Below are 9,893 nucleotides of genomic sequence, written 5' to 3'. Positions count from 1 at the left end.
GCATGTGGTTGTTACTCTCTCAAACGAAGATGTATTGCTGTGGTTGTTACTCTCTCCCCTGTAATCAAGCCTAGTGTTGCATTTTGGATGATCAATCAGTTAAATATAGCATTGCTTAAAACCTTGAAAATGATGATGCACTCCGACCATGATTTTCAGCAGTAATAGTTATTCAAATGTTTGTGTCAGTCAATTTGTATTGTTTATTTTCCTGTTGCAGTATATCTTGTGCAAAGTAATTTGACACAATCTTTTGGTCTTTGCACCTGGAAGCTGTTTTACGATTGTTTCGTTATCGTGATGTTAGCAGAACCTAAGCTTTGATATGCAGGGATTTTTATCTCCATCTCTGTCTCTTGGACACGGATTTTGGAGCATGGTTCCACGCGTAACCATTATAAATAGTAAAATCGGAACAAAGTGATGTGCAGATGTGAAAGTTTAAATGTGATGTGCTATACCAACTATCAACTCCATCCATTCAAGTCCTCAAAGGTAGCAAAATATTAATGCTCGCTCTGTCCCCTTCTATATGTCGTTCTTCCACCCCAGATGTTTTTTTTTTCTTAATGACATTGTAAGATGCCTCCTTTTCTTATTGTCTTGGTAACATGATATAGCGATACTTGCGTTACATCTTATTAAGATCAAGTTTCTGAAAAAAGAACTTAAGAAAGTCGATATACAACTAAAAGGTTTGGTGATTGCGAAGTTGATCTTAGGTCAGAAGAAAATGCAGAGTGTTGCGGCGTGTCGTTTCAAGCCCCCCTAGTCTTCCACAAGCGGGCTTCTTAGCTACTCCCGTGGGTGTGAACAATTGGGTTCATAGTTCTCATAAACTCTGGATCATCAAAACCCTGAAGAAAATACATAAGCCAGGAGTGAGCAAACAAGTAACCAACATATAGCGCTACTGTGTACAAATGATACTAGTAATACCACACAACTAACGATATGCCATTACCACGAAAATACTTCTTAGCCTTTTCTCCTTGGCTTCAATCTGTATAAAATAAAGGAAAACATATGTAATGTAATTAACAACAAAGGAACAAAAATACTAAAGTAGTTTGCTAGTAGAAAATAAGCCATTTGTTAGAGTATGTAATGAGGCTAATAGGCCTAGGCTGGCGGTATAGCCCTTTAGTCTTAGGGTTAATTAGAGATAAAGGCCACTTGCTTAGGGGTCAAGTAAGCCTTACTTGGAAGTCAAGTAAACCTCTATATAAAGAGAGAAGATGTATCAATCTAATCAAGCAAGAATTAAGAAGGAAATCCCTTCCATCTTGCCCGACCGTGGGCAAAAGGTCCCCGGCCGGCCCTCTCGCTCCTTCTAACAGCGCCATAACAGTTTGGTATCAGCTAACTTCGGTTCGATCATGTCTTCCCCGCCGCCAACCCTGTCGCTTCCGCTGCCGTCCGCCACCACCGCACCGCTGCCCTTCCCATCCGTGCCGCTGCTCACCTCCGGCGCCGCCACCGCCCAGATGCCGACGCCCTCCGTCGTGTTGGGGATCGTAGCAGAAATTTAAAATTTTCTACGCATCACCAAGATCAATCTATGGAGTAATCTAGCAACGAGGGGAAGGGGAGTGCATCTACATACCCTTGTAGATTGCTAAACGGAAGCGTTGCAAGAACGCGGATGAGGTAGTCGTACTCTTGGCGATTCAGATCGCGGTCGATTCCGATCTAAGCGCCGAACAACGACACCTCCGCGTTCAACACACGTGCAGCCCGGTCTCTCATGCCTTGATCCAGCAAGGAGAGAGGGAGAGGTTGGGGAAGACTCCGTCCAGCAGCAGCACGACGGCGTGGTGGTGGTGGAGGAGCGCGGTACTCCAGCAGGGCTTCGCCAAGCACTACGAGAGACGAGGAGGGAGAGAGGTAGGGCTGCGCCTTGGGAGAGAGAGACTTGTGTGTTGGGTAGCCCCAAAACCTCCACTATATATAGGGGCAAGGGGAGGGGGAGGCGCCCTAGGGTTTCCCCAGGGGGGGCGGCGACCAGGGCAGATGGAATCTCCCCTTTGGGTGACTTGGCCCCCAAGCTAGGAGGTGGGAACCCTAGATGGGGCGCCCCAAACCCCTTGATCACGTGGGAATAGGTGAGGGGGGCGCACAGCCCCTTAGTGGGCTGGTTTGCCCCCTTCCCTTGGCCCATGAAGCCCCCCAACACTTGTCGGGGCTCCCGAAATACCTTTCGGTCATGCTGGTCATCACCCGGTACCTCCGGAACACTTCCGGACTCCAAAACCCTTCGTCCAATATATCAATCTTCACCTCCGGACCATTCCGGAACTCCTCGTGATGTCCGGGATCTCATCCGGGACTCCAAACAACATTCGGTAACCGCGTACATACCTTCCCTATAACCCTAGCGTCATCGAACCTTAAGTGTGTAGACCCTACGGGTTTGGGAATCATGCAGACATGACCGATACATCTCTCTAGTCAATAACCAACAGCGGGATCTGGATACCCATGTTGGCTCTGTTGGGGAACGTAGCAGAATTTTAAAATTTTCTACGCATCACCAAGATCAATCTATGGAGTCATCTAGCAACGAGGGAGAGAGGAGTGCATCTACATACCCTTGTAGATCGCGTGCGGAAGCGTTCAAGAGAACGTGGTTGATGGAGTCGTACTCGACGTGATCCAAATCACCGATGACCAAGTGCCGAATGGATGGCACCTCCGTGTTCAACACACGTACGGTTGGGAAGACGTCTCCTCCAACTTGATCCAGCAAGGGGGAAGGAGAGGTTGATGAAGATCCAGCAGCACGACGGCGTGGTGGTGGAAGCAACAGTGATCTTGGCAGGGCTTCGCCAAGCGCAGGGAGACGGAGGAGTGTCACGGGAGGGAGAGGGAGAGGCCAGAGGCTTGGGTGCCGCTTCCCTCCCTCCCCCCACTATATATAGGGTGCCTAGGGGGCGCGCCGGCCCTAGGAGATCCAATCTCCTAGGGAGGGGGGCGGCCAAGGGGGTGCCTTGCCCCCAAGGCAAGGGTGGCGCCCCCCACCCCTAGGGTTTCCAACCCTAGGCGCAGGGGGAGGCCCAAGGGGGGCGCACCAGCCCACTAGGGGCTGGTTCCCCTCCCACTTCAGCCCATGGGGCCCTCCGGGATAGGTGGCCCCACCCGGTGGACCCCCGGGACCCTTTCGGTGGTCCCGGTACAATACCGATTACCCCCGAAACTTTCTCGATGGCCGAAACTTGACTTCCTATATATAAATCTTCACCTACGGACCATTCCGGAACTCCTCGTGACGTCCGGGATCTCATCCGGGACTCCGAACAACTTTTGGGTTGCCGTATGCTAATATCTCTACAACCCTAGCGTCACCGAACCTTAAGTGTGTAGACCCTACGGGTTCGGGAGACATGCAGACATGACCGAGACGCCTCTTCGGTCAATAACCAACAGCGGGATCTGGATACCCATGTTGGCTCCCACATGCTCCACGATGATCTCATTGGTTGAACCACGATGTCGAGGATTCAATCAATCCGTATACAATTCTCTTTGTCAATCAGTACGTTACTTGCCCGAGACTCGATCGTCGGTATCCCAATACCTAGTTCAATCTCGTTACCGGCAAGTCACTTTACTTGTGCCTTAATGCATGATCCCGTGATCAACCACTTGGTCACATTGAGCTCATTATGATGATGCATTACCGAGTGGGCCCAGAGATACCTCTCCGTCATACGGAGTGACAAATCCCAGTCTCGATTCATGCCAACCCAACAGACACTTTCGGAGATACATGTAATGTACCTTTATAGCCACCCAGTTACGTTGTGACGTTTGGCACACCCAAGGCATTCCTACAGTATCCGGGAGTTGCACAATCTCATGGTCTAAGGAAATGATACTTGACATTCGGAAAAGCTACAGCAAACGAACTACACGATCTTTGAGCTATGCTTAGGATTGGGTCTTGTCCATCACATCATTCTCCTAATGATGTGATCCCGTTATCAATGACATCCAATGTCCATAGTCAGGAAACCATGACTATCTTTTGATCAACGAGCTAGTCAACTAGAGGCTCACTAGGGACATGTTGTGGTCTATGTATTCACACATGTATTACGATTTCCGGATAACACAATTATAGCATGAATAATAGACAATTATCATGAACAAAGAAATATAATAATAACCATTTTATTATTGCCTCTAGGGCATATTTCCAACAGTCTCCCACTTGCACTAGAGTCAATAGTCTAGTTACATTGTGATGAATCGAACACCCATGCAGTTCTGGTGTTGATCATGTTTTGTTCTAGGGAGAGGTTTAGTCAACGGATCTGCCACATTCAGGTCCGTATGTACTTTACAAATCTCTATGTCTCCATTTTGAACACTTTCACGAATGGAGTTGAAGCGACGCTTGATATGCCTGGTCTTCCTGTGAAACCTGGGCTCCTTGGCAAGGGCAATAGCTCTAGTGTTGTCACAGAAGAGAGTCATCGGGCCCGACGCATTGGGTATGACTCCTAGGTCGGTAATGAACTCCTTCACCCAGACTGCTTCTTGTTCTGCCTCCGAGGCTGCCATGTACTCCGCTTCACATGTAGATCCCGCCACAACGCTCTGCTTGCAACTGCACCAGCTTACTACCCCACCATTCAAAATATACACGTATCCAGTTTGTGACTTAGAGTCATCCAGATCTGTGTCGAAGCTAGCATCGACGTAATCCTTTACGACGAGCTCTTCGTCACCTCCATAAACGAGAAACATTTCCTTAGTCCTTTTCAGGTACTTCAGGATATTCTTGACCGCTGTCCAGTGTTCCATGCCGGGATTACTTTGCTACCTTCCTACCAAACTTACGGCAAGGTTTACATCAGGTCTGGTACACAACATAGCATACATGATAGACCCTATGGCTGAGGCATAGGGGACGACACTCATCTTTTCTCTATCTTCTGCCGTGGTCGGGCATTGAGCCGTGCTCAATCTCGTACCTTGCAATACAGGCAAGAACCCCTTCTTTGACTGATCCATTTTGAACTTCTTCAAAATCTTGTCAAGGTACGTACTCTGTGAAAGACCAATGAGGCGTCTCGATCTATCTCTATAGATCTTGATGCCTAATATATAAGCAGCTTCTCCAAGATCCTTCATTGAAAAACACTTGTTCAAATAGGCCTTTATGCTTTCCAAGAATTCTATATCATTTCCCATCAACAGTATGTCATCCACATACAATATGAGAAATGCTACAGAGCTCCCACTCACTTTCTTGTAAATGCAGGCTTCTCCATAAGTCTGCGTAAACCCAAACGCTTTGATCATCTCATCAAAATGAATGTTCCAACTCCGAGATGCTTGCACCATCCCATAAATCGAGCGTTGGAGCTTGCACACCTTGTCAGCATTCTTAGGATCGACAAAACCTTCCGGCTGCATCATATACAATTCTTCCTTAAGGAAACCATTAAGGAATGCCGTTTTGACGTCCATTTGCCATATCTCATAATCATAGAATGCGGCAATTTCTAACATGATTCGGACGGACTTCAGCTTCGCTACGGGTGAGAAAGTCTCATCGTAGTCAACCCCTTGAAATTGTCGATAACCCTTAGCGACAAGCCGAGCTTTATAGATGGTCACATTACCATCCGCGTCTGTCTTCTTCTTAAAGATCCATTTATTTTCTATGGCTCGCCGATCAACGGGCAAGTCAGTCAAAGTCCACACTTCGTTTTCATACATGGATCCTATCTCGGATTTCATGGCTTCCAGCCATTTGTCGGAATCCGGGCCCGCCATCGCTTCTTCATAGTTCGAAGGTTCACCGTTGTCTAACAACATGATTTCCAAGACAGGGTTGCCGTACCACTCTGGTGCGGAACGTGTCCTCGTGGACCTATGAAGTTCAGTAGTAACTTGATCTGAAGTTTCATGATCATCATCATTAACTTCCTCTCTAGTCGGTGCAGGCACCTCAAGAACATTTTCTTGAGCTGTGTCACTTACCGGTTCAAGAGGTAATACTTCATCAAGTTCTACTTTCCTCCCACTTATTTATTTCGAGAGAAACTCTTTCTCTAGAAAGGACCCATTCTTGGCAACAAAGATCTTGCCTTCGGATCTGAGGTAGAAGGTATACCCAACAGTTTCTTTAGGGTATCCTATGAAGACGCATTTTTCCGACTTGGGTTCGAGCTTTTCAGGTTGAAGTTTCTTGACATAAGCATCGCATCCCCAAACTTTTAGAAATGACAGCTTAGGTTTCTTCCCAAACCATAATTCATACGGTGTCGTATCAACGGATTTCGACGGAGCCCTATTTAAAGTGAATGTTGCAGTCTCTAAAGCATACCCCCAAAATGACAGTGGTAAATCGGTAAGAGACATCATAGATCACACCATATCCAATAGAGTGCGATTACGACGTTCGGACACACCATTACGCTGAGGTGTTCTAGGCGGCGTGAGTTGTGAAACTATTCCACATTTTCTTAAGTGTGTGCCAAATTCGTGACTCAAGTATTCTCCCCCACGATCTGATCGCAAGAACTTGATTTTCTTGTCACATTGATTCTCAACCTCACTCTGAAATTCCTTGAACTTTTCAAAGGTCTCAGACTTGTGTTTCATTAAGTAGACATACCCATATCTACTCAAGTCATCAGTGAGGGTGAGAACATAACGATAGCCACCGCGAGCCTCAACACTCATTGGACCGCACACATCAGTATGTATGATTTCCAATAAGTTGGTTGCTTGCTCCATTGTTCCTGAGAACGGAGTCTTGGTCATTTTACCCATGAGGCATGGTTCGCACGTGTCAAATGATTCGTAATCAAGAGACTCTAAAAGTCCATCTGCATGGAGCTTCTTCATGCGTTTGACACCTATGTGACCAAGGCGGCAGTGCCACAAGTATGTGGGACTATCATTATCAACCTTACATCTTTTGGTATTCACACTATGAATATGTGTAGCATTACGCTCGAGATTCATTAAGAATAAACCATTCACCATCGGAGCATGACCATAAAACATATCTCTCATATAAATAGAACAACCATTATTCTCGGATTTAAATGAGTAGCCATCTCGTATTAAACGAGATCCTGATACAATGTTCATGCTCAAAGCTGGCACTAAATAACAATTATTGAGGTTTAAAACTAATCTCATAGGTAAATGTAGAGGCAGCGTGCCGACGGCGATCACATCGACCTTGGAACCATTCCCGACGCGCATCATCACCTCGTCCTTCGCCAGTCTCCGCTTATTCCGCAGCTCCTGCTTTGAGTTACAAATGTGAGCAACCGCACCGGTATCAAATACCCAGGAGATACTACGAGTACTGGTAAGGTACACATCAATTACATGTATATCACATATACCTTTAGTGTTGCCGGCCTTCTTATCCGCTAAGTATTTGGGGCAGTTCCGCTTCCAGTGACCACTTCCCTTGCAATAAAAACACTCAGTCTCGGGCTTGGGTCCATTCTTTGGCTTCTTCCTGGTAGCTTGCTTACCGGGCGCGGCAACTCCCTTGCCGTCCTTCTTGAAGTTCTTTTTACCCTTGCCTTTCTTGAACTTAGTGGTTTTATTCACCATCAACACTTGATGTTCCTTTTTGATTTCCACCTCTGCTGATTTCAGCATTGAATATACCTCAGGAATGGTCTTTTCCATCCCCTGCATATTGAAGTTCATCACAAAGCTCTTGTAGCTTGGTGGAAGCGACTGAAGGATTCTGTCAATGACCGCGTCATCCGGGAGATTAACTCCCAGCTGAGTCAAGCGGTTATGCAACCCAGACATTTTGAGTATGTGCTCACTGACAGAACTATTTTCCTCCATCTTACAGCTGAAGAACTTGTCGGAGACTTCATATCTCTCGACCCGGGCATGAGCTTGGAAAACCATTTTCAGCTCTTCGAACATCTCATATGCTCCGTGTCTCTCAAAACGCTTTTGGAGCCCCGGTTCTAAGCTGTAAAGCATGCCGCACTGAATGAGGGAGTAATCAGCAGCACGTGACTGCCAAGCGTTCATAACGTCTTTGTTCTCTGGGACAGGTGCGTCACCTAGCGGTGCTTCTAGGACATAATCTTTCTTGGCAGCTATGAGGACGATCCTCAGGTTCCGGACCCAGTCCGTATAGTTGCTGCCATCGTCTTTCAGCTTGGTTTTTCTCTAGGAACGCGTTGAAGTTGAGGACAACATGGGCCATTTGATCTACAAGACATATTTTAAAGATTTTACACTAATTTCATGATAATTAAGTTCATATAATCAAATTATTCAATAAACTCCCACTCAGATAGACATCCCTCCAGTCATCTAAGTGAAACATGATCCGAGTTAACTAGGCCGTGTCCGATCATCACGTGAGACGGACTAGCCAACATTGGTGAACATCTTCATGTTGATCGTATCTCCTATACGACTCATGCTCGACCTTTCGGTCTTCCGTGTTCCGAGGCCATGTCTGTACATGCTAGGCTCGTCAAGTCGACCTAAGTGTATTGCGTGTGTAAATCTGGCTTACACCCGTTGTATTCGAACGTTAGAATCTATCACACCCGATCATCATGTGGTGCTTCGAAACAACGAACCTTCGCAACGGTGCACAGTTAGGGGGAACACTTTCTTGAAATTATTACGAGGGATCATCTTATTTAAGCTACCGTCGTTCTAAGCAAATAAGATGTAAAACATGATAAACATCACATGCAATCAAATAGTGACATGATATGTCCAATATCATTTGCTCCTTTTGATCTCCATCTTCGGGGCTCCATGATCATCGTTGTCACCGGCATGACACCATGATCTCCATCATCGTGTCTTCTTGAACTTGTCTCGTCATCTATTACTTCTACTACTATGGCTAACGCTTTAGCAATAAAGTAAAGTAATTACATGACGTTTATATTGACACGCAGGTCATAAATAAATAAAGACAACTCCTATGGCTCCTGCCGGTTGTCATACTCATCGACATGCAAGTCGTGATTCCTATTACAAGAACATGATCAATCTCATACATCACATATATCATTCATCACATCCTTTTGGCCATATCACATCACAAAACACTTGCTGCAAAAACAAGTTAGACGTCCTCTAATTGTTGTTGCAAGTTTTTACGTGGCTGCTATAGGTTTCTAGCAAGAACGTTTCTTACCTACGCCAAAACCACAACGTGAATTGCCAATTTATATTTACCCTTCATAAGGACCCTGTTCATCGAATCCGATCCGACTAAAGTGGGAGAGACAGACACCCGCCAGCCACCTTATGCAACTAGTGCATGTCAGTCGCTGGAACCGGTCTCATGTAAGCGTACGTGTAAGGTTGGTCTGGGCCTCTTCATCCCACAATGCCGCCGAATCAAGATAAGACTAGTAACAGCAAGATAACTGACAATATCGACGCCCACAACTGCTTTGTGTTCTACTCGTGCATAGTAACTACGCATAGACCTGGCTCTGATACCACTGTTGGGGAACGTAGCAGAATTTTAAAATTTTCTACGCATCACCAAGATCAATCTATGGAGTCATCTAGCAATGATGGAGAGAGGAATGCATCTACATACCCTTGTAGATCACGTGCGGAAGCGTTCAAGAGAACGGGGTTGATGGAGTCGTACTCGACGTGATCCAAATCACCGATGACCAAGTGCCGAACGGACGGCACCTCCGAGTTCAACACACGTACGGTTGGGAAGACGTCTCCTCCAACTTGATCCAGCAAGGGGGAAGGAGAGGTTGATGAAGATCCAGCAGCACAACGGCGTGGTGGTGGAAGCAACGGTGATCTCGGCAGGGCTTCGCCAAGCGCAGGGAGACGGAGGAGTGTCACGGGAGGGAGAGGGAGAGGCCAGAGGCTTGGGTGCCGCTGCCCTC

Source organism: Triticum dicoccoides, chromosome 3A (assembly GCF_002162155.2).
Source record: "Triticum dicoccoides isolate Atlit2015 ecotype Zavitan chromosome 3A, WEW_v2.0, whole genome shotgun sequence".
Lineage (NCBI taxonomy): Eukaryota > Viridiplantae > Streptophyta > Magnoliopsida > Poales > Poaceae > Triticum > Triticum dicoccoides.
The sequence above is the reverse complement of the archived record's forward strand: the minus strand, read 5'-3'. Positions refer to the sequence as shown.